The sequence below is a fragment of the Lissotriton helveticus genome, chromosome 8 (genome assembly GCF_964261635.1).
Source record: "Lissotriton helveticus chromosome 8, aLisHel1.1, whole genome shotgun sequence".
Lineage (NCBI taxonomy): Eukaryota > Metazoa > Chordata > Amphibia > Caudata > Salamandridae > Lissotriton > Lissotriton helveticus.
In genome coordinates, this window is record NC_136069.1 from 418,855,009 (window position 1) to 418,880,840 (window position 25,832).

Consider the following 25,832-nt stretch of genomic DNA (forward strand, 5'->3'; position numbering starts at 1 on the left):
TGGCTAGTGGAAAGGAGTTCTTGACAAGAATCCCCACTTCTCTCGACCCAGTAGTGAAACCAGCATGCGCAACCAGCTTGTACCCCCCTTTGTGTAGTGTTATGCAACGCTTTCCCATGAGATGTGTCTCCTGCAATAATACCACATCTGGTGAGTGTCTCCGGATCAACTGACCAACCATAGCTCGCTTGATCTTGTCCCCCAGCCCGTTCACATTCCAACTGAGTGCGGAGATCCCCGTTACCCTTCTATCGGAAGACATTGCAATAAAGTGTCATTTCAGAAGCGACTGATGACACCCAATGTGAAATAAAACAACATACAATAAAAATTAAACAAACCCAATACTGGTACCACCACCCCTCCCTCCCCCCCCAACTCTGTGCGGATACCCCTGCATATTATAAGCACCACATTAAACCTTATAAACACATATAGGCAGGGAATCCTATTACGTGCCCCCTTTTGAACCGACCTCCATCCAACAGTTTGCAGCCCCCCCGTCGACCACTCATTTAGCAAAGTCATTGTTCATCGGCCTCCCCTTGGTCGTGAGACTCAGAGCCCGGCTGCTGGATACCCTCCAACCAGTCCGCCGCCACTTCAGGGTTATCAAAAAAACAGGCTTTCCCGTTGAGTTCCACTCGAAGGCGGGCTGGAAAGATCATAGCTTACCTTATGCCTTTGTCCCTCAGTTTCTTTTTGACCGCCAAGAATCTCCGTCTTTTGCTTCTGCACCGCCTGGGTAAAGTCCGGGAAGAACAAGAGGGTCGCATTCTCGAACTCCAATGGATCCGCAACCCGAGCCGCCTGGAGGATAGCATCCCGGTCCCGAAAATTAAGGACTCGAGCAATCATTGGGCGTGGGTTTGCCCCCGTACGAGGCCTACCACCCGGAACCCTGTGAGCGCGTTCAACCATGAAGAAATTGCTGAGGCCCTTAGGTTTAAGATGGTTAAGGATGAGGTTTTCTAAGAACAGATCTGGTGCCTGACCCTCCGATTTCTCCGGCACTCCCAGGATGTGAATATTATTGCGCCAAGCCCGCCCTTTGTATTCATCAAGCCGCCGGTCAGTAGACTCCTTGGACGACTTAAGATCACGTACCTCCTCCTGCAACTGATTCACGTCATCTATAAGGCTTGTTGTTTTGACTTCCAGTGATTTGAGTTTCTCGCTTGCTTTCGTAAGGTCCGCTCTGATCAGCCCCATTTCAATCCAGACAGTGTCCAGTTTACTGTCCAGAGCCTCCATTTTCTGGCCCAGGGAGGTCCGGACTCCTGTGATGGCCGCCATAAGATCCTTTAACGTCGGTTCTTCCCCCGCAGGAGGGTCCTCGGATCCTCCGCCTGGGCCCCTCCTTGAGTCGATCGGAGGCCCTTTAGGCAAGGTGTATCTATCTAGTTTATTTGTCTGGACTTGCCTGGACCCCTGGTAGTCTTGGGCAAGGATTTCTCCGTGTCTGCCTTCGCCGCCATCTCACCCCCCTAGGGAATTACCCTCCGTCGCACTCTTTGTGCCAATGTCACTGCGTTTCTACCGGCCCATGAACTCCAGCAGGGGGCCACCTCTTCCCTTCCACACTCGCCCAAGGCAAACCCGACCGGGGGATCCAGCCCAGGTCTCAGGCCAACTGTATCAGACCGGGAAAGGCACCAGGGCGAGCCCGTATAGGGCACTCCTGCCTCAGACCCCTCAGCAGGCCGTCGTTGTAGGGCGCAGGTGCCAGACCACCCCGCGGCCCATCCAGCCGGTGCCCAGAATGTATAGAACTCGCCGGGGGCCCTGGACACCTAGACGCAGGAGTACACGCACCATCAAGGCCCCACCACATCCACAAGGGCCCGCTGTGATTGCGCCGTGCCCATCCAGTATGCGGGGGATCGCCACCGTCTTCCACACCCCCGGTGATGCTGCACACCTCCAGGTAAGCCACCGACGCAGGCGGTGATAGGCCGTTCCTCGCCCCTCCTCAAGGGGGAATCCCGGCAGGGCCGCCGCACAGGGGCGCCGATGGGCAATTCCAGAATGTCCCCCGCAGCAAGGAGCACCCCCAGGGCCGCCTCGCCCCAGTCTCCACCGCCTGGACACAGGCCGGCAGCAATCAACAGCAGGGCTCACCGGGTGTCCCAAAGCAATCACCGATCCAATGCGGGGCGCCTACCCTCACTGCCGGCAGTCAACAAGGGGCAGATATACATAAGCGGAGTGCCCGCCACAGTTCCGACCCACGACCCCCACGACCTCCGGCCGGGCCGACCCCAGCGGTCCCGGCGTCCGATGTTGTTGCACTCAGGCCGGGGGTCGCAGGCAATCGGACGCTGCAGGCCGCAAATCTCGGGCGGTGCAGCGCGGCTGCCGGAGCTCCAAAGAAGGGCAGAGTTCCTCCCGTGGGCGCCGCTTCTATTCCCCCACCCGGAGGACGGGTCGGGGTGCAGGATTTGTGGCAGGATGGCGAGTTGGGTGAGCGAGGTCGGCCGGAGCCGGTCTCTAAGCGGCCATCTTGGTCGCTGGCTCGGCTCCTCCTCTCCTGGTAATATTTTTTATCATATTTCATGATAGTAACTGTACCGCAAACATCAACAACATTATGATTCCAGAAAAGTGCAGAACCGAGTGTCGGCCATTTTGTAGTATGTTCAATCAGTGTTTATAAATTCTATAACTGCCGCCGGCGTCCATCATTATGGATAATATGAACGGACATTTAGATATATATTAGACAACAACATCCATCCACCTGAATGAATACAGTATTTAAAAATGTCCATATTTCAAACGAGGATTCCCCAATAATGTCAAAAAAGAGCTCATGTTATTCAATAAAGACCCGATCTAACCAGTCTTTATCATATGTATACACATTGATCTCATAAGATGTCAATTGTCACAAGAAACCATAGTTAATCACGTTCAAATGAATTCAAAAAAATTTACCGCATGCTTAATACATTGTGCACGGCTTAGAATGCAAAGGAGAAAACCTTTCTCCATCAGTCATAGCATAAAGTCAAAGAGAGGCCAATCAGGGCTAAATACCATGAAAGGTTAGAGACATAGTCAGTGTAGTTCGCATTGAACTTGGCCTTAATCTTATTTCGATGGACTGATGATTGAAACTAAACAAGGGAAAGACTCTTCATATTGTATTTCTGAGATATTCAAAGGAAATGATGTAACTCATTGTTAGTAATGAGACCAAACATAACAGTTCGCAGACAACAAATCCAACGTGCTTCAACCTGTCTTAGATGAGTGGTTCTATCTCCTCCCATTTCATTACCAGATATACAGTCAATTGCATGAAAAGCTATTTTCGTGTTGTCGGGATGTTCTGACTGTATATGTGCCGAAACAGGATATTTATCATCTTTGGTTTTAATTGAACGTACGTGTTCCTGGATCTGTGTTTTTAAATTGTGCACGCTGCTGCCCACATATCCCTTCTCGCATGAACATTTGATCAGATACACAGGGTGGGTGGTATTGCAGTTAATGAACAACTCAATTTTAAATTCTTTTGAGTTGTTATATTTGAACTTTACAGTTTTACACTCTCCTAGTTTACATTTGCTGCAAACAACATATACATAAAAACCAAAGGGTTTTTCAGGTATCCACGTTAGAGGCACTTCATGTGCCTTTTTGATATAACTGGAGCATATCAAGCTTTTTATAGTTTTTCCTTTCCTATATACTACTTTTGGTTTCTGTGGGACTATGTCCAAAGGTAGTGAATTGGACTTCAGAAGGTGCCAATTTTTCTTTACAATATTGAACACATGACCACAGTAGATGTTATACTCAGTTATGAAGGTTACATCGGTTTTGCAGTAGTTATTCTTTCTAGAGTTCTTTTTTGAGAGTGTCGTTTGACGATCAATCTGCATGACTTTCTTCTCTGCTTTTTCCAAACAACCCTGATCATATCCCCTTTGGCTAAAGTTGTTTTTGATGATCTTTACATTTCTTACAAAATTGTTTTCCTCACTACAATTTCGCCTAGCTCTGATCATCTCTCCAAACGGCATGGCAGAGATTGTAGTTTTGGGATGGCAGCTAGTGGCATAGAGAACATTGTTACTTGCCATGGGCTTTCTAAACATGTCACTGTGAACGGTTCCATTTTCGGCATATATGCGGAGATTCAAAAATTCTATCTCTCGCATAGAGCTTTTCATTGTAAGACGTACATTAAATCTATTGGTGTTCAAATACTGATGATAGGCCTGTAATTCTTCATTGCTGCCCTTCCATATGAGAAATATGTCGTCAATATATCTCCCAAAAAGTAAGATGTTGTCAATCCATTTGCCCCATTTGAGCCCCAGGCATGCTCCATCTCATACAAAACCATGAACATGTTTGCATAAGATGGAGCAAACCTGGAGCCCATCGCAGTTCCCTGTTTTTGTAAAAACCACTCACCATTGTGCATAAAAGCATTCATGGTCAGTATGAGCTCTGACATCTCTAAGAGCATTTGAGTATGTTGTAGATGTTTTGCATTTCGTTTGTACAAATATGATTTAAGAGCTCTCATTCCGCAATTCAGTTGGATACAGGTATATAAACCTTCAACATCCATGGTTACAAAGATCAGAGTATTATCATCCCATTTAAAGTCTTCCAATTTGCAGATTAAATCTCGGCTGTCTTTGAGATAAGATGTTAAATTTACTACAAACGGCTGCAGAAATGTGTCCATACCATACAGTGAGACAAGCCTTGCCAAGGTCAGCACTGACCCACAACACATTGATTTCTTACACATTATTGACACCAGCATAACACTGTGAAGCATCATCGACCATCAAATGCCTAAGTGACATGGCAGGGAACACAGACCAATGTGCGTCACACATAACGTGCGTCCACCTGTGGATTATATGGAATAATGGCATTGTGTGACCGATGATGGGCCCTTAACCATGTTGCTGCTGTGTACTGATGCAGTGTTCACGATGGACATTGCTATTGCATGTGCCCCAAATCGCGGTAGCTACCGCCTGGCCACGGCGGTGTGACACCAGCACCACCCCCTTCACAAGTGCGATAGCCATTGGCATGGAGACATGGGTAGATGGCGGTGGGCATGCTACGCCACCCAAATCGTGGAAGCTACTGCCTGGCCACGGCCGTGTGACACCAGTACCACCCCCTTCACAAGTGCGGTAGCCATTGGGATGGAGACATGGGTAGATGGAGGTGGGCATTCTTCACCACCCAAATCGCAGAAGCTACCGCCTGGCCACGGCGGTGTGACACCAGCACCACCCCCTTCACAAGGGCGGTAGCCATTGGCATGGAGACATGGGTAGATGGCGGTGAGTATGCTCCGAAACCCAAATTGCGGAAGCTACCGCCTGGCCATGGCGGTGCGATACCGCCATGGGGCATTGCCTACAGCCAATGGGAGTGATGATTGCGGTGGCATGATGCAGTTTTGAAAATCGCGGAAGGTGTCCTCCGCCACGGCGGAGGAGGTCATTGGATGCTTTTGAATCATGCACCATCGCGGTAGCGCACCCGGGGCCCCTGCGGTGCATCACCGCCATGGAGCATTGCCTACAGCCAATGGGAGCGATTATTGCGGTGGCATGATGCAATTTTGAAAATCACGGAAGGCATTCTCTGCCACCGCCGAGGCGGTCACTGGATGCTTTTGAACAATGCACCATCGCGGTAGCTCACCCCGGGCCCCTGCGGTGCATTACCGCCATGGAGCATTGCTTACAGCCAATGGGAGCGATGATTGCGGTGGCATGATGCAGTTTTGAAATTCGCAGAAGGCGTGCTCCGCCACCGCGGAGGCAGTCTTTGGACGCTTTTGAATGAGGCAGACCTGGACAACCAATTGTTGCAGCTTTGCTCCTTACAAACGACCCCAGGGGGCTATAAATCTATGGGAGTGAGCCTCTCATTTCCACTGCTCACAGAGCCTTCTGCCTGGGACCCTCTCCTGCTGCTGCCTTAAGTGCCTGCTGCTTGGGACCCTCTCCTGCTGCTGCCTCAAGTGCCTGCTGCCAGGGACCCTCTCCTGCTGCTGCCTCAAGTGCCTGCTGCCTGGGACCCTCTCCTGCTGCTGCCTCAAGTGCCTGCTGCCTGGGACCCCTCACCACTCACTTCAGACCACAGGTGTTCCATGTCCACAGAGATGGCAAGGACAGGGAAGATCCGTGCCAGTCCATTCACAAGCGAGGAGCTGGAGGTCCTAGTGAACGAGGTGCTGGCACAGTATACAAGGCTGTATGGCGGCCCCAATGTAGTGGTAAGTCATCATTAAGGGAGCTGGAGGGCAGGGTGTGTCAGACATGTAGGTGTGTGTACTGCTGCAGTATATGCCTGAGGGTGAGGGGTTGTGTCATGCACTGACAAACAATCTGTCTCCAGGGCGAGGTAGTGTGTGTGTCCCAATGTCACTGTTTTCCCTGCTTGCAGTTGTATGTGTGAGTGGAGTCTGTTACATTGTCAGCCATACAGTACCACAGGATGTTGGACATTCAGGTGCCAGGACAGTAATTGCTCGGGTGAATGTTTCTGTGTGCCCCTGTTGTCCGACTCAGTGTGAACCCAGAGACTATGCCCAGTGCCTGCCCACCCAAACGAGAACACATCACCGAACTTACATGGTCCTTGCTCCTGTTCATTCACACTGAATAGAAGATATGCACCATCTCAGCCCTGTATAATTGCACACAAACACACTTCTGTAGATCGCTATTATGTTGGTGAGTCCATGTGCCCCGAGGCCATACACATTACAAACACATATGTTCACAGGACATGCTCATTGAATGCTGCCCAGTCATGCACACAGTGCTTCTAGACACAGACACAGGTAGATATGTAGTGGGCAAACATGCATAGGACTGGTGATGTCTGCAAGTCACTGAGGGGGTACAGTGCAGTCATCCTGCATGTGTGTGAGATTATCAGGGACCCTCTACGCCCTCATGTATGCATGCAATCACATCTGTTTGGCCCATGCCGAGTGCCCTCGTGAGGTGATGGAGGGAGATTACAATAGGTCCTGAGTCTGTGTCTTGCTACTGTACTGATATATGTTGGTACATGATACTGTGTAACTGGTCATTTACCCTTCTTTTCTCCCATACCTGCAGCTCAAGGTACACCAGTGTAAGGCCATGTGGAGGGCCATTGCAGCAAAGGTGCGTGCCCTGGGGGTATCCAACCGACGATGCACCTACTGCCACAAGAGGTGGGACAACATCAACCGGCTGGCAAAGAACGTGGCAGAGATGACATTGGGGCTGCTACTGCGCACTGGGCGTTTGGCACCGCGCAACATAACACCACTGATGGAACGCATATTGGCAGTGACTAATCCGGAGCTGGGTGCATGTCTGAAGGAGCAAGGCAGGGGTGAGTATTTGTGGAGGTTGACTTTGGCTGGGAGCGGATGCATGTGTACAGGGTCTGAGGCAGCGGTGGCCCATGTGATGTTCGTGTGGTGGTGCTGTGCTGTGTCATGTGAGTGGCTGCTGGGATGTGTGCCAGTGTCAGGCATTGGGCCAAACTGGCCTTACAAAGCTGATCTACCCTGTGCTTTCTCACAGCCAGATGTGTTAGGATCTACATGGTCATTCAGCATTGGGATAGTGTGGGGAACCTATTAAGGGGTGAACGGCAGGATCCACTACCTGAGTGTGACTTAATGTATGCCTACTTTGCATGCACCATGATCGGTGAGGCCCACACATCTGACAACAAGGTGCCCCAGAGTATCACATGGTGCTTGGCATGGCCTACTTGGCATTGTGGACTGTCATGTCCTAATAGGTGTGTGTGTTGTCCCCTTCTGTTCCCTGAAGGTCTGTCAGTGGCAATGAGTGCTGTCCCCACATCATGTCCATAGGTGTGGGCAGGGCAAGTTGTGTGTCTGGTACACTTCATCCACGGGCAGGGTGTTGTGCTGTGTGGCCTCAACATGGCTCAGTCATGGCAGATATTCAGGGTTACAGGCCCTATTGTGGTCTATGTAGTGTGTTGCTGCAATGTGATTGCAGGGTGTGGTGGTCACCATGTTGATTTGGGCATCTCCTGTACTGCATTGATTGGATTGCTTTGTCCTGATGATGACACTAACACAACCCTGCATCTGTCTCTCATGCAGAATTGCCAGTGGACACGGAGGAACGGGAGCCGGAAACCAGTGGTGGCGAGAGTAGCACCACAGCTGCACCGGAGGCCAGTGACACAGAGCTCACCAGCGCATCTGAGGGGGACCGTAGTATGCAGGAGGAATCCATGGCTGATACACAGAGTACTACATCATCTGATGCCAGCGGTGATGCTTCCATATTGGCAGGCACAGGGGATGGGGAGTCTGCAACATCATCTACCACACAGCGGCCAGTGCCCAGCCTCCCATCCACTTCATCTGGTGCTGCCCGTGTCTGTGTCAGTAAGAGGGGACGAGTTAATTTCACACCTGGCACCACTGAGCCTGCACCTGTCCCCCTGCTGCCCTCAGTGAAGTCTGTAGAGCCCCTGCGCCAGCTAAGTGTGGGCCAGACCGGCCTGCCCAATGCCGTCAGTGACCATGACAAGAAATTAGGTCAGGTGGTTGCCTACATGGAGGGCATACACTCTGATGTGGGTGGGCTACACCGTACAGTCTAGGCTTTGTCATCCACAGTGATGTCTGCCCTTCAACAGGCACATGCTCCCATTCTTGCTCAGATGCCTGTGTCCACCCCCTAGTCAGTGGCCACATCAGATGACAGTGACCACGGTTCGCATGCGTCACAAACACAATACAGCACAAGGAGCACACAGCAGATACAACCCAAGCGGTCCCGCCCACAGAAACCATCTCCACAGAAGAGCAGAGCCAGCCCAGAATGCAAAGACAAGAGCCCGTCAGGGAAGAGCAGGGGCGAAAAAGCAATGAGGCTGACATCAGGCTCACATGCCTCAGAGGCATCACCAGCAAAGGACTCTACTGTCCCAAAAACTTCACGCAGAGCTAGGCGTGCAGTGTCTGTGCCCACTGAGGTGTTGTATGGCAAGGGTACACCTAGGAAGGGCACAGGGCCACATCCCCCACCACATCAACTCCAATTCCAAGCCCAGTGAAGCAGGGGGAGATGGGCACGGTAGGGGCTAGCCCTGGAAAAGAGGCAAAGGAAGGCACTGTCTGGGCCAACCCTGGCAAAGATGCAAAGGATGGCACTGTAAGTGGGACATCTGGCAAGCAGGGGAAGGTGGTCCAGAGGCGTAGCCAGACAAAGCGTTCCGCAAGATCCAGCACGTCACCAGAGGGAGTGCCAGTGTCTGCACATGATGTGGGACAGTTGGTGTGTGTGCCTGTTGTGTCATCACCAGTTCCCATTAACCCCAAGACAGGGAAGCCATTTCGAATTCCCAAGAAGTGGAAGGGCACCCCTCCAACCTCTCCCACCCATACTGTGTCACAGGTCTGCATGACATCACCTCCGTGTGCCACTATACCACCTGGTCGAAACAGCCCTCAAGCTTGCCAAACCACTGATAGCCCTACATTACCTGGGCCTCTGTCTCCCCAGTCAAGTGTTCCTGCTGTCCCCGACACACAGCCAGCTACAAGTCCGCATGACAGCCAAATGTTAGTGGCAGTTCCCCTCATACAGGGGTGCTAGTCCTAACCTATTGTTTGCCACCTGGGTGTGTTGCTGGTCATGGAAGGGTACAGTCAAACACACTCACTGTGCAACTTCTCATTACCTGACTCTGCATTTCTCCCTTGCAACTTAAATCGTCATTCACTACTTTGTTGTACTCTCACCTGTGCCATGGACACTGGCCCTGTTGCTCTGCTGTGTTGGAGTCTCCCCTGTGCAGCCTCTCATGTATTGCTGTGCCACCGGCCATGGACACTGGCCCAGTTGCTCTGCTTTGTTGTACTCCCACCTGTGCCATGGACACTGGCCCTGTTGCTCTGCTGTGCTGTACTCTCACCTGTGCCATGGACACTGGCCCTGTTGCTCTGCTGTGTTGTACTCTCACCTGTGCCATGGACACTGGCTCTGTTGCTCTGCTTTGTTGTACTCTCACCTGTGCCATGGACACTGGCCCTGTTGCTCTGCTGTGTTGGAGTCTCCCCTGTGCAGCCTCTCATGTACTTGCTGTGCCACCTGCCATGGACACTGGCCCTGTTGCTCTGCTTTGTTGTACTCTCACCTGTGCCATGGACACTGGCCCTGTTGCTCTGCTGTGTTGTACTCTCACCTGTGCCATGGACACTGGCCTTGTTGCTCTGCTGTACTGTACTCTCACCTGTGCCATGGACACTGGCCCTGTTGCTCTGCTGTGTTGTACTCTCACCTGTGCCATGGACACTGGCCTTGTTGCTCTGCTTTGTTGTACTCTCACCTGTGCCATGGACACTGGCCCTGTTGCTCTTCTGTGTTGGAGTCTCCCCTGTGCAGTCTCTCATGTACTTGCTGTGCCACCTGCCATGGACACTGGCCTTCCTGTTTGGAGTTTGCCTGTGCAGATTATATTGCATATGATCAGCAGTTTGTGCCTTGCCCTTGTCTACTGTCACATCTGTGCAATATGTGAATAAAGACAGGTACTCCTGTTGTGTGTTTTGTCAGTGTCCTTGCTGATTAAAGTTATTTTGGTGTGTGCATTTGGTTGCCTGTGCCCCATGCTCTATGTGTCACTTCAACATTGCCAAGCTCTTTGCCCGCATCACATTTTTAAACAGGGGTGACAGGATCTTCAGTCCATTCAGACACTGATACTTGTGTTATCTGTGTTGACTCTTGCCTGTCAAGCAGTTCTCTTTTTAGTGGTTTGCTATTGTTGGCTACGTTGTTGCCATGTCATCTTGGGGTACACTGCCAGCACAGGGTGTGATGCTGTGCACAGGTTTGCATGCAAGCTGGGCAATGTCATGATGTATGTGTGTTATCTCGGAAATGTGCCCAGCTGTGTATGTGTATGGTCATTTTGTGTTGGCCCTTAGTCCTGGTCCCCTGGCCTACATGAGATGTGTGCTCTTGGGTGGCGAAGAGGTGTGCAGAGTGAAGGGTGTAACTTTGTAGTGGTTGTGGATGTGTGTGTGCCCCTGGATTGTGATAGACACACATGTGTCACCCATGAGTTGTGTGCCTGTTGTTTGGATTGTCCTGCCCTGTGTAAATGATTGTATGCACTTATTTATTTATTTATAAAGTTTTATATAGCGCGAACAAGATCCCGAAGGATATCAGAGCGCTTTACAAAAATGACGGAAGGACATAAAAGCAATGACGACATCAAGTAAGAATACAAAAAAAAACAACAATGAATAATCACATAATTACAAGGCAAATAAGACAGGATGAGTAATACTCCTGGACCTGCTATATGCCCCATTTGGGACAAACACCAATTTTTTAAGTAGATGTTTTGGAAACTCATTTTTTTAGCATTATATCCATATACACCTGCAATTGGTCAGGAAACATCTACTAGGAAAAAGTACATTGTGTGAGTTGTCTGTTGTGCACTGTGCAGTGTGTTGGTGTGTCCATGCAGTTCTGTGCGACTCTTCCTTGTAGTTTTGGTCACTTATGAGTGTGCAATGTGTGTGACTTGCACATCAGTTTTGTGTTTGTTTGATCATCAATGTGTCTTGAGTGTGTTTGTGTAGACTGTGTGGCCCTGCTGCTCCTCACAGGCATTGTGTTTATGTTTGTCATGCACTGCAGGCACATGGTGCCTTTTCTCCTCCTGTATTGCATGGTGTGTGTGGTGTAATGCCATCACCTATGTGTGCCACGTGTGCCTAGCCATTGTGGGTCTGCACTCCCTCTATTTGTGTATGGTACACCCCTTACATGTCTACTACTGACATGCTAGTCAGTCGACTTGGATGTCAGCTGTCCCCTTGGTTTACATGTGTATGTGCCTCCCCATCACTTCATTTGTGACACTTTGCCTTGTGGTGCAGTTCTTGGGCCAAGAGTGATGTTCCACTCTGGACATTGCCCCAATGGTTTACGTGTGATGTTCTTGAGCTATTTATCAGAGAGGATTGCTCATGTGCACTTCAGCTGTGTGTGCTGCCCAGTGCTCTGGAGAAGATGGTTCTGCTCTTGTATCCCAGAGTGGTGCATCCTGTTGTTGTTGTTGTGTTGGATGTATTTGTGTTGGATGTGGTATTGCTTCACTTCCTGTGAGTACTGTTGTATTTGTGATGTGCTGATTTGTGGTGTGTGTGTTGAGGTTGTATCAGTCATGTCTGTGTGTAGCTGTTGTGCTTGGTGTGCACAGACTGCTTGTTGTGCATACAGTGCTGTGTGTATGTGGGCTTGGCATTGACTGATGTGCATCCCCTGATGTCCTGTGGTGTTTGTTGATTTTTGCTTTCATGTGCATGTGTAGTTGGTTTGAGGTGGCATTGTAGTTCTGTGCAGGTGCACTTCTTGTGTGATTTGTGGTATGTTGTGTGTGTTTTGTTCTTGAGTGATGATGTTGTGCACTCATGTTGTGTTTGTGCTCCCATTGCCTTTCCACAGTTTGGCTGACAGGGTATGTCTGTTTCTGTTGGGGTTCTGTGTATGTTCCTGTGGTGTCTGTGTATTGTTTGTGGCAGGCATCTGTTCAGGCTTCCCTGTGTTTGTGTTCTGTTTGTGGCTACACCCAGGGTGTGTGTTTGTTTGTGTGTATAAGTGCTGGGAAGTATTGGCAGCCTATAGTGTGTGAGGCACTGGTGTTGTGTGTTCCTTGTCAGCCACTCCTGCAGTGGCTGTCTCCCTAGTTGTTTATTGTGTGGTGCAGGATGTGTATTGTGCTTTTTGTTGCTGTGCATGGGCACCTGGCCTGTGACTTGATGGGGTGTGTGGATGTGTGGTTGAGGGTGGTGTGTCCCTGTGGTCTTTGTGCCCTGCCCATGCCTTGCAGTGGCCCTGCCTTCTACATTGTGCGCATGTGTTGACCGCGGCGGTGACGTGACCGAGAATGGGACTTTGCTGCTAGTTCACGGTCTATGTGTTTCCCGGATGCAGAGGGGTGACTTGGTAGCAGGTGGGTCATGTATGGGTGCCCTTGTGGATGTGTTGTAACCCCCAGCAGGGTGTCTGTTATGGTTTTGGACCCTGTGTCAGCCCGTGTGTAGTGTGTTGTATTTGTGTATATGCGTACCTGCGGCGTCGTCCGCGGCGGCTCATTTGATGGTAGTGCTGTAGCAGGTACATCACCGGATGCATATGTAGGGCTGGGTCCATGGCGTTCATGACCGGGTGGAGAGGACCGGGTCTCTGCTATCGCGCTCCGCTGTGGAGTTTCCGCCGTCTCTGGTTGGGCGGTGTCTCCACTGTGGTGCGTCTGCCTGTTTGGGCCATCCTAATTTGTGGAGCCGGGCGGACGTCATTCCGCACGGCGGTGAGTCTCCATTGGCTCCCACCGCCGCGGTGGCGGGCGCACTTTGATGGCAGTGCGCGTCGCTCTGAGGCGGATGGGAAATTACCTATGTTTTGCCATACTAATATGGCGGACGTGAATAGCGCTGCTCGCAGGCGGAAAAAGGTATTTTTCCGCCCCGCCAGCACCGTGGTGGTGCCACCGCCCGACATCCTAATGGACCCCTTAGGGTGTGTCCGTGGGGCATACTATTCAATACAATTGCCTCACATCCTACAACAAACGTATTCCAATTCCTCCGTGTTGAAAAAGTGCTGATGCGTTTCAAGACCCAGTCCACTGGTACCGGGACTCTCATCAGGGCTTCATGTTAATGATCAGCGATTTCTAAAAAACAAAAATAGATGATGCTAACTCTGCATCAATAAAATGTAACCTCTCTCATTAAGTATGCTTACTTAAATATTGTGTACCTGATTACTTGATTCTCAAACACAGCTGCTGCTCATGACCCTCAAGGGAAATCGCTGCAGGGCGCCTCGTGTTTAATGCCGGTGAAGATTTCTACGAAATATAAAAATAAATGGTTGTGTCTATTTCAATACGTTTAAATACATAAAAATTGAGCAAATCAACAGGAAAGGTAAAAAAATTATCTTCCAAACTTTCCCGAGTCACTCAGGAGCGGGCATCTATTTCCACAATAAATGTATCGCTACAAACGAATGGGGGACACGTTACATAAGCCACAAACTTGCCGACAATATTGTAAGCGTACTTAAATGTGACCTGAGGCGTACTTACTGTTTTTTAATCTGAAAATATCCGTAATCTATATCTGATGTGAACAGCAACTTCAGTATGAAGCAAGGCATTCCCCGTGAGGACACTTCCTGTATTTTTGGTAAAGTTAATTTTGACCAATCACGTTGTCACTCAGGTCCCATTGTTGTCAAGATTGAGAAAGTGCATTGTGGGACATGTAGTTCCGAGCTATGCTCTTGAAAGTTCTGTCATCCCATTCAACCCAGTTACTGCACTATTAAACTTCAGAATTAGGTAAGCTTCTTTTTGTAGCAACGCAGTATCAATGTCTATCAGACGTTTGGTTGTATCCAGACCTGACAATACTGTCCACTTGTAATCTCTTTCACTGTGTCAGTTATCCAAGAAGTGATGCACCATTGGTGCAGTCACAACCTTCTTTTTGATCCTAGAGCGATGTTGCGTAATGCTTTGGTTGATATGCTGATTTGTCTTGCCAATGTATAATTTCTCACAGGGGCAAAGTACCGCATAAATAACATTCTTGGATTTGCAGTTAGTGAATTCCAAATGACACCATTTGATGTCTTTATGTGCGAACTCAATCCCCTCTATTATGGAGTCACATGCAGCACATGTTCCACATATGTGATGCCCCTCAACTGGTTTTAGTTGCCATTGTGTCCTCAAATTATGTTTCATTTGCGATGGAAAATATTAGCTCTTACAATCTAACTAAGCACCTTTTTTATATGTAAAACAGAGGCCATTCCATAGAACAATGAGGTGGGAGAACAGTGAGGAATCTGAAGTGAGATAGAGTCCATCATAAAGAGCGTTAACAAGGGTGAGTAACTTGTTCTGCTTCAAAAAGAATTGAAATAGATACCAAAGCAGTCCCTTCCCAGGTGGAGGGTCTGTGGAGTTGACCTGACAGTCAAGGCAATAGTGCTTCATGAACGTATTCACTGATGTCAACGTCAAAGCCTGGCAGATGTCACGGACCGACATTGCATGCCAAAGCAGTGTTAGTAGCCTTCGCCCTGTTGGATTTGGCTCTCGAACCCTCCAGTGGCTGCTTCTTGGGTAGTGCACAGCAGATCTAAATGTAGAGCACTGTCCACCTCAACAGGGTTCTCTTCTGCACAGTCTTCCCTTTCATTCCACTGGACAACCCTACAAAAACCTGATCGTCCAAACATCTCTCCCTACTACAATCAATATAAAAGCCTAAATCCCTTTTTGGATTGAGCCGATATAACTTCTTCTCTTTCGAGGTGGGTCAAAGAATGTAAGCAGGATTATAGACTGTCCAATGTTGAAAGGAGTCACAAATTTAGGAATGAAGGTCGCCAAAGTTCTCATCACCAGTTTGTCTGGCAAAAAAAGGCAGAGTAGGGCTGATGCACAGACAGTACCTTAAGCTCATTCATTAGACTAGTTGAAGCAATAGCAATGAGGAAGATAGCCTTAAAAGTCAAATGACGCACCAAGCAGCTAGTCATCGACCAGTAGGGAGTTGGCTTGAGAAATGTTATGACCAAATTAAGGTTATACTGTGGCATTGGCAGAAGCTGTGGGGCATAATGAATTCTTGGTGCTGCCTGTATCCTGGGGACAGGGATTATTCATTCTTTTCAGGTATGCACAAACTACATGTATGTCTCAATGCTTTTCTCTGTTCGCTTGGGGTTCAACGTCGAATATCTTTGTCGAACAGTCTCTGATCACAACCCGGTGCTACTCTCCCTCGATTGGCATAAAGAGCGCCCTTGCAAACAGAAACCTTACAGGATCCTGTATTTTGCCAATCCATTGGTGAGGACATTCAGAACTACTTTACAGACAATGTGGCTACTGCCACTTCACCTGTAGTTGAGTGGAATTCCTTCAAGGCTGTCATTAGGAGGCAAGGCATCGCTGACATGGTAGCCATGCGGCACAACCTTGTGGGGGAGGTTGAGACCGATGAGAGAGCTATGAAAGACCTAGAACTCACCAGGACTTGTAACCAAGTCTTAAAGCAGCAGCTCTGAGATGCTAGGGAATTTCTGGTGGTTAATACTGAGAAACTCCACTGCTTCGTGTACTGCGAATACATGGTTCAGGTCTATACAAGCAGGGATACTGCTAGGCAGCCCTACTTCCAAGGGTTCCTTAATTTATGCTGTGGAATCAAATGACATTGTGCGCCTATATTGCCAAGACTGTATCAATAAAATGTTTGAGGAGTACTATACAACTTTATATGCCACCCCCCTTCCAGTCGTGCCTTCTCAGGATCTTGATGGTTCCCTTGGCTTGTCGGAACTCCCAGTGCTTGGGCGGGACACAGCAGATGACCTAGGTGGCGCTATCACTATCCAGGAAGTGTGAGCTGCAATCAAAGCTATGGCGTGGGGTAAAGCCCCGAGAACAGATGGATTGCCTGTTGTGTTTTATGCAACATATGCCGATGACTTAGCATCAAGATTCGTTGCCCTTTACGTGGTGGTCCAGGAGGTAGGCCACCTGCTCATCTCTGCCGGTGAGGCGTTGGTGGTCCCGCTTCCTAAGTCTGGCTGCCCCACACTCAGGATGTTAGGGCATATCACCCATTATCCATGTTAAACATAGCTTATAAGATCCTTAGCAGTATATTGGCCACTTGTCTCTTGACTTATATCCCGTGCTGATCAAGCCAGATTCATTCTAGGGCAAAACAGAGCACTCAATATACATAGGTTCCTCTCGATCCTAGCAGCTGAAACCTTGAATAAGCACAGAGCAGTGATAGTGGCGATTGATATCGAAAAAGCATTTGATAGCTTACGCTGGGATTTCCTCTATTGGGTGATGTTGAAGGTGGGGTTGGGACCCTTGTGAGGGTGTGTAAGGGCACTATATCGAAAAGGAGAAATTCCCCCCACCGCATTTAGAGATCCAACCCTTTGAGAGTCCGACCACCTTGCTTCTTTCTCTTTTACGAACCATAATTTGGTTTATACTTTTCTGAGATCTGAGGAACTGTTACCCCCCCAGTGTATACACATTATCTTGTGGGAGTATGGGTACTGGACCTCTTCCTTTCTAACTTGCTCCCGGTCCCCAATCCTTTTTTGTGTGATAAGTCCAAATTACAACGCCCTACAGCTGATGGGGATTTGGAGCGCCAGACCGGGAGGCATACTACTTAGCAGCGCAGCTCCAGTGGTTTAATCAGTGAATTTACTCTCCGATAGGCCCAGGTGGTGACAACAATGGATTTGTTTGTGAGGTTCCCATGGACTTGCAAGTTAATTGTTGTTGATGGCAGTGTTGCCTTCCACTATGGGGGTTGGAGCCCATAACCAGGGGCGGGGCATTACAGGGCCTAGCAGAGTGGGGTGACACATGTCGGTGATCTCTGCAGGGATAGGAAGCTACCGACCTTTGATGACTTCTCAGTGACCTTTGAGATGCCCAGAGGACAATTCCTGCTACACCGAGCAGTGGTGGCGACAGTCCGCAATAACTGGAGAACTGGTACAGCTGAGCCCTCCCCCGTTTATCAATGTTGGCAGGTTCTCTGCACAATGACTGGCTGTGTCAAAGCTGTTACCTGCCTTTCTTGGGCTTTCAGCGCTGATATCATCATGCCTCTAATTGCACTGCATGAGAAGTGGGAGGAGGACATTACGATTCAAATCACAGAGGCGGAATGGAAAACAATACTATTCAGTACATATACAGTGTCCTGAAGCGCTTGATTCAAATGAATTAACTTTTGTTATTTGCATAGGGCGAACCTCACCCCTGGTAAGATCATTAGGATCTTTCGGGCAGCCGAGCCGTCCAGCCCCGGATGTGGCGAGCTTGGTGTTGAGATGCTTCATATGGTCCTGCCCAACTCTGGCTCACTTTTGGACGGAAGTGGTAGAATGCATTAGCAAGATAACTCAATGAACAGTCCTGTGCACTTCACTGGCCTGCTTGTTGGTGTGGGGGTGGTCCTCAAACAAAAATAAGTTTACTTCCAGATTTGTGGACCTGGCCTTGGTCCTTGCGAAGCGAGAAATTACCATGCACTGGAAGGCTACTAGAGGCCATATGCTGCTGAAGTGGAGGGACGACCCTATTTAATGGGCAGGCTATGAAAGTGCAATATTATTCCAGAAAGTGAGGAGGGTGCGTGGTTCGATTGACAAGGGCCAGGCATAGGACCACCTAGTGGATTGCCTTAAAGAACTAGAAATATAAACCCCTGTTAGTTCCCCATTAACCGCAGGTGACTTGGATGTGGAGCAGGATCAGCAGTGTTTCCTTACCGTAAGATATGGAGTGTATGGTCCAATGACACAGTGGGTAGGTTTGCAGACCTCTGGTCACACGTAATACACAATGGATTACAGGATTACTTGGGCAGAGGCATGAGTTGGGAGGGGAGGGTGATAGTACTCGGATAGTGGCGTGCTGACTTTGGAATTGCACTGCATACATATAAATGCTGCCCCCAGATATGTGACTTTTTTATTATTTATAATACTTGCAAAAATTAAGACATACAGATTGAACAAAGAAATTAAAGAAGTACAGTGTTTGATTATGCATTCTCGAAGGAGCAACATATAACTTAATAAATCATCAAATAACATGGAACAGTTTTCATAGCGTGTAGTTATCATATTATCCAATAAAGACCATACGTAGGCAATAACACTGAAACAGTATTAGGTCGTAGTTTACTAGATGGATACCTGATGCAACACCCTGAAGAAATATCTGCGATAGTTATAAATTCAGAGGTATTCCACCAAGCACCACTAATAAAAAAAGGGGGGGGAAGGGTCGGGGTACAAGGTTCTAGAAGTTTTGAGGTCGACTCTGGGGAGGGAGCAGTTTGCTGTATAATTCAAACTGCGTGTTGCAGTACAACATATCTCTTGAACATTGTGCCACAGTAGGAGATGGCCCTCGCGCCCAACACGTAGCAACTCCCTACTTCGCCATCAGCAATCCCATGTCCACCAGACGCCTTATATCTTTCCGTAACCACTTAGAAAAACCAAGGAGAGCCAGCAAGGGGTCTGGCATCAGGGGCTCTTCAGTAATAACGCTACGTTTTTGGAATATTAATATCCAGTAATTCGCTATGGACGGGCACAGCCAGGCCAAGTGCAGGAATCCAGCTGGCTCTTCTCCACACCTCTCACACTTTGCTGTATCTCGTAAACCATATCTATGCAGTTGGGATGGGGTATAATAGAGTCTGTTGAGGTACTTAAACTAGATGAGTCGGTGCCGACCATTCAGGGAAATGCGTTGTGTGGCCTCACAACAATAGTGCCATGTATCGTCAAGCATAACCCCCAGGTCTGTCTCCCACTCTAGCCTTGCTTTAATGTAATGGTTCTTATGATAATCTTGCACCAAACTATAGATATTGAAGACGATTTTACTTGGGGATTCCGTGCGTAACATTAGAGAAAGAGGAGCCACTTAAGGTGATTCCATCATATCTTCCCCCAACATATCATGGAGCGCATGCCTGACCCTGAAAAAATGAAACCTAGTGAGTGAGGAGATATCCTGCTTTTCCGAGATTAGCTCATCCCAACCACGTCCTCTCCCATCTTCAAAAATGTCTCCTATTGCAGAAATATTAAGGTGTGCTAGGGCACGTACCACTTCTGGTTCACCTAGTATTGGCAGCCATACACACCACTCAATAGGAGTGAGTGGGGAATATAAAATAGTAGCAGCTTGTCTTTTTTCTAAATTCTGCCAGGTGTGCGTGGTGGCATTAATTGAGTCTAAAGTGCCAGTGCGCCTATTCGGGCATGGAACAGAAATGTGGTTAAATGGGAGGGAGAAGAGGGGCATGGCTAGCGCCCGAAGACGATGACAGCTGTCCCATAGCGCTCCTGGGTCGGCGAGGACGGAGGCACCTCGAATGTTTCACCTGCTGCAATTATAGGCGCGGAAACGGAGGACCAAGTATCGGAGATCATACGGCGCTGAGGGAATCCTTTTTCGACCTGACTGAACACTTGCAGGCACTTTTATTTTATTTTACTTGTTGGCTGTGGCGTGGCTCCATTGTCTTAGCGGCTGCCATTTTACGCGCTCCCTCTGACGGAGCGTTTTCAGTTTGTCGGTGGAGATGCTTTGCGCTCACACTGCTGAAATCTGCTGAAACAATGTAAAAGCGGGCTATTACTGCACAATGAGACTTCAGGTTCATTTTTACTTCATTACTGCACTGTGGCGTGACTTGCTGACTGAACAGCCGCCATTTTGCGAGGTCCTGCTTATACATTAACTTCAGCGCATTGGGCATACTGTACCTTGTTTCTCCCATTCTAAGATATTGCCCTATAATGCTGGAATCTTTTCTATCCTGCAGTATTTGTGCCATGCCTGCTAATATATAAAGTGACTCTCCTTTCCCTGCATGTGGCATCCTACAGTAAATGAAGGCTGTTCTACAGTTATGCTATTGCCTACTTCTCTTCATAAACAAAGTCAACCATATACACTTCATGTCAGCCTTATTTAGTCACCTTAACGTTACTTGTGATCCGCTTTTACAGTCACAGTATTAGACACCTGGTCTTCTACATTTATGTATTTCTTTATATCTTGCTGCACAGCCAAGTAGTGTGGTATTGCCAGTTGACAACTTATCATCACCGATCTTCCAACTATACCTCGGCCTCAATCATGGGAAGGCTAACTAAAGACTTTTCTCAACCTAAGTCTTCAAGACGTTGATTCTTAATTCGCACTAATTCTCGTTACAGTTGTCTGACCATGGAGGACTCAACAAACACTTCACCTAAAGGAACATCGACATCTACTACCACGCTATCCTCTGGAATTACCAAAGGACCGAGTAAACGGTTGAAGAAGGATCCCCCTAAGCAATCTACTTCAGTTACAATTGACTTGTTGCTAGAAGAAATTCAGGCTTTGCGCCCGTTTATTGAAGAAACCAATTCCAAGTTGCAACTCCTTACTGATAGATGGTCAAGTGTAGAGGAACGTGTGATCGCATTGGAACAAAATGTCAACTCTTTAAATTCTTCTACGACCAAAGAGGATTCCTTATGCTCTCAAGTCTCAGCGTTGCATAAGCAAATTGAAAATTTGGAAAATAGAAATAGGAGAAAAAATCTTCGTATTTATGGTTTGCCTGAAGGAACGGAGGGGACAGACCCGATTGTCTTCTTTAAATCCTTCATTCTAAAGATTCTCAAATTACCGGAAGATACTCTTCTCAATATTCAGAGAGCTCATCGGTTGGGCCTGGTACCGCCTTTGACGTCATCTTCTACAGTGAAAAAACCGAGGGGAGTAATCTTATATTTTCTGGAGTATACTGACTTGCTCAAAATTCTATCTGCAGCTAGGGCAATAAATCGCATTACCTGGTCAGGAAACTCCTTATTTTCCTCTCAAGATTATGCCAAATCAACTGCAGATCGGCGTAAGGAATTCCTAGCACTGAGACCGCAGCTACGTTCAATTGGCGCACGATATGGCCTCTTTCTCCCCTGCCTATTTAAAGTGACAATCAACAACAAAACCAATACCTACGAAGATCCAGTAAAATTGAAGAGCTTCCTTTACTCTTATCACGCTGATACTATGGATACTTCTTCGCCATGCACCAAGTAAACATTTTGGATTCCGAAATGCCTTTGTTCCTGTTACACGTTTTTGATACATTAATGTTTGCTTATGTGTTGACAACTAGCAACAATGCGAGTTTTCATTAATATATATATATATCTTTTTTTCAATTATACAACTAACATCATTTTTCTCCTTACAGGTTATGTCTCTGTGTCACACTTTTTCTCGTGTTCCATCATCCGTCGGTTCTGTTATCCCTCCTGCCTGGGCTTTGGACACGTCATTGTTCCGTGTGGCCTCACACACCTCCACCTTTCGTATGTTTTGGATTATGTGTAAGTCTTTAGTCATATGAATTTTTGTTGTCATTTATGTTGTACACTTTGTCTTTTGTCTCTCCTTCACTCTGAGAGCTTTATCTCAATGTCCTTTCACCTCAACACTACTCTCTTTCTCATGCTTTCTCATGCTCTTTTTTTACACTCCAACCCTTGTCTATTTGTTTCCACTTTCTCTCTTCTCTTTTCTGTCTCTCATCTCATTTAACTCAGTTTATATGCAATCGGTTTGATATTTTATACAGTTTGACTTATTCAGAGATGTGCTGTAATCGGTGATTATTACTTATTTACTGTTTTGTTATATGCCGTTAAAACTAATTTTGTAGAATGTTAGAGGTTTACATTCACCTATTAAAAGACAGAGAGTTTTGACTCATTTGGCCAAATTGGGAGCAGATATAGCATGTTTACAAGAATCGCATTTGACGGCTGAAGAATCTATAAAATTAAAAAGAGGCTGGGTGGGGGAGATATTTTTTCCCCAGGCGATGGCAAGCGTAACAGAGTCCTTACTCTATGTCGCAAATCCCTCCCTATCGAAATGTTATCGTAATGTGCAGATAAAAATGGTAGATGACTATTTGTTAAATTGATTGTGGGCAATGCTCCAGTCTCCTTGCTAAATGTTTACACACCCACTGCTGGAGATGCCTCCTTTTGGACCTCCCTAGCTCAACAAATTACACAATGTTTTGATGATAATTTTATTCTCACAGGAGATTGTAATGAAGTCCTTGACTCCTTTCTGGATCGGAATTTGTTAACCCCCTATGTTCCTCATAAGTCTCACAAGCTCTTTACACAAACAATTAAGCAACACAGGCTTATAGATGCTTGGAGACTTTGCAACCCTACATTGAGAAAATACTCTTACTACTCCCCAACCCATCACACTCAATCACGATTACATTATTGTTTTGTATCTCACAATATATCTCAATCATTAGTGGCAGCAGAAATTGGATCTATTCTAATATCTGATCACACCCCTGTTACCATTCAACTAGATGTTTTACAGAAACCCAATTTGTCTCGGAAATGGCGTTTAAATAGCACCCTACTTTTAGATCCGACAATCTCATCCTCCTTTGTTTCTTTTTTCATGAATATTTCCACTTCAATCAATCAGATACATTGCCTTTTCATGTAATTTGGGATTCCTTCAAAGCCTCTGCTAGAGCTTTTATTATTAGATATGTGTCTAAAAAGCGGAAAAAGGCACAAGAAACTACCAATGCCCTCTTAGCCAAAATAAAGAGATTGGAACACTCTTATTATTCCTCAAAGTCGAAAGCCTGTTTGTCTGAACTTACAAATGCCAAATTTCAATTTAACAAAGATACAACTAACAATGCTTCTAACTATCTGTTGAAGTCCAGTGCAAAATTTTATGGTGGCCAGAATAAAGCTGGAAAATTATTAGCTAACTATTTGAAGGTTAAACACAATACACTTAATATAGAATCTATTTTTGATAAAGATCATATACTGAAGTTCAAAGATGAAGAAATCCTGAGTGAATTTCTCCTATTTTACAAAACGCTGTACACATCTGAAACTCTTTCTTCTGATCATTCTATTTCTCAATTCTTTTCAAATATTAAATATAATTCTGTCACAAGCCCAGATCTTTCACTTTAAGAATTTGACCTTACACAAAAGGAGCTTCTCATGGCCTTGCAAACACTCAAAAAGGACAAAGCACCTGGCCCAGACGGCTTCACTGTCGAATTCTTCACTCACTTTGCACATTTACTAATTCCCAAATTACATACTCTCATAAATACTTTTTTACAATCAGGTGGATCTTTCGGCTCTTTCTCAGATGCTCTTATTTCCCTTATACCCAAAGATGGTAAGGATCTACCACATTGTAAAAATTATCGGCCCATTTCTTTGGTTAATATCAATTATAAAATCTTTTCAAAAGCCCTAGCCTCATGTTTGGAATCTCAATTACCTGATTTATTGGCAACAGAACAATCTGTTTTTGTCAAGGGGCGACGCATTACAGATAATACTCGTTTATTTTTTGATGTCCTTTCCAAAGCCTCACATGTCTCACATTCCTTAGCAGCAATAGCTTTGGATGCAGAGAAAGCATTCAATAGAGTTGAATGGTCTTATGTTTTTCCTACACTTAAGTGGTTTGGCTTTGGCCCAAAAATTATTGCTCTGATATCTATTTTGTATTCAAATCCGAGAGCGGCTGTTTGCGCAAATGGGGGCATATCTTCCTATTTTCCACTTGGTAGAGGTGTTCGACAGGGCTGTCCACTCTCTCTGTTTCTTTTTAATCTTGCCTTGGAACCTTTTTTAGGTTTAAAGCATTTTATTGCATTTTCATAAACAAAGAAAAACAGGGCAAACAAGGAATACATTCGTCGAGACAAAGTACCGCAAAGGCTTCCTCCTATACCACCGTCTAAAGAAAGCACATGTTGCTATCTACGCATTCGCAGAGCCATAGTTTTATGCAAAGGGTCGAGACGACATATTCCAGAGCCAACAACCCCCCAACTCCCCCCTCCCGTACCCTCCCTCCCAAACCCTCCCTCCCCCCCTCACCCTTCGTGCCTGTGCAAATGTCTCACATCCTATGCACTTCCTTAGAGGAGCTACACCCTCCAACGTACTCCCTTTCTATGTCTGTTGTGTAATTGGGCTTGTTAGTCGCAGCAGCCTAAGATATTGTGGACAGGTAATCTCCTTGACCTCCGACTGCAACAAGATTAGAAAAGGCTGCCACAGGTCGTCGAATCTATCCACCTCCCCCGCCACTGTGAGGGACAGCTTCTCCATCCCCAGAACGTGCCATAACCGGTGCAGCCAGCCAACGGAATTAGGAAGGGTGGTGGTTCGCCAATATATGAGTATGTTCTGGATCGCCGAGCCTAAGGCAATCGCTATCTGTCTGCCCTTCTTGGAGCGCAGAGGATACATCAATCTATTGGGCAACCCTAATAGAACATAAGCAGGGAGACGGGGTAATTCGATGTTAAAGCACTGGTCTATTTCGTCTAAGACCTCTTTCCAGTACGGGTCCAGCAGCGGACAGTCCCATAAAACGTGTGTAAGCGTGCCAATCTGCCCACAGTCGCGCCAACAAGTGTCCGGGATGTGATGATTCATTTCGTGTAGCCTCTGGGGTGTGTAGTACCAGTACGTAGATATCTTAGTGAAGGTCTCCGTGAGCCCAGTGTGGTATGCGGAATGACGCGCCTGGTAGGAGATGTCTTCCCATTCCCTATGACTCAGTTCCCTCCCCAGCTCCCGTTCCCAGCGAGCCCTCCCGGGGTTATGGATGTGGTAAGGAGGGGGTTGCAAGAGTCGATATATGTCAGAAATGAGCTTGGCGTCCGAGGAGCGCGTTGCCAGCCACATCTCGTACGGAGTAAGTTTCCGAACGGCCAGTTCCCGCACCTGCGGCTGGAGCGCCCAATGGCGTACTTGCAAATATCGCATACGCTCGGTCTCAGGCAGGTGATATTCCCGGCGAAGGTCTTCAAACGGCACGGCACCTTCAGGGCCATAGATATGGAACAGTGCGCAGCATCTAGCTGCCTGCCAAAGCGAGAACGCTCCAGGTTCCGTCCCGGGTCGAAAGTCGGGATTCCCCACCAGCGGAGTAAGCGGTGACGGGAAGGTGGTAAGGTCGTGCTTAATATTCACCGCGTCCCATACACGGAGCGGGACCTGGGTGACAAAGGACGCATAGAGATTGGGGGGTCAGTGACTCCTGCGAAGGAAGGGTATCTCTTGTAGAGTCCT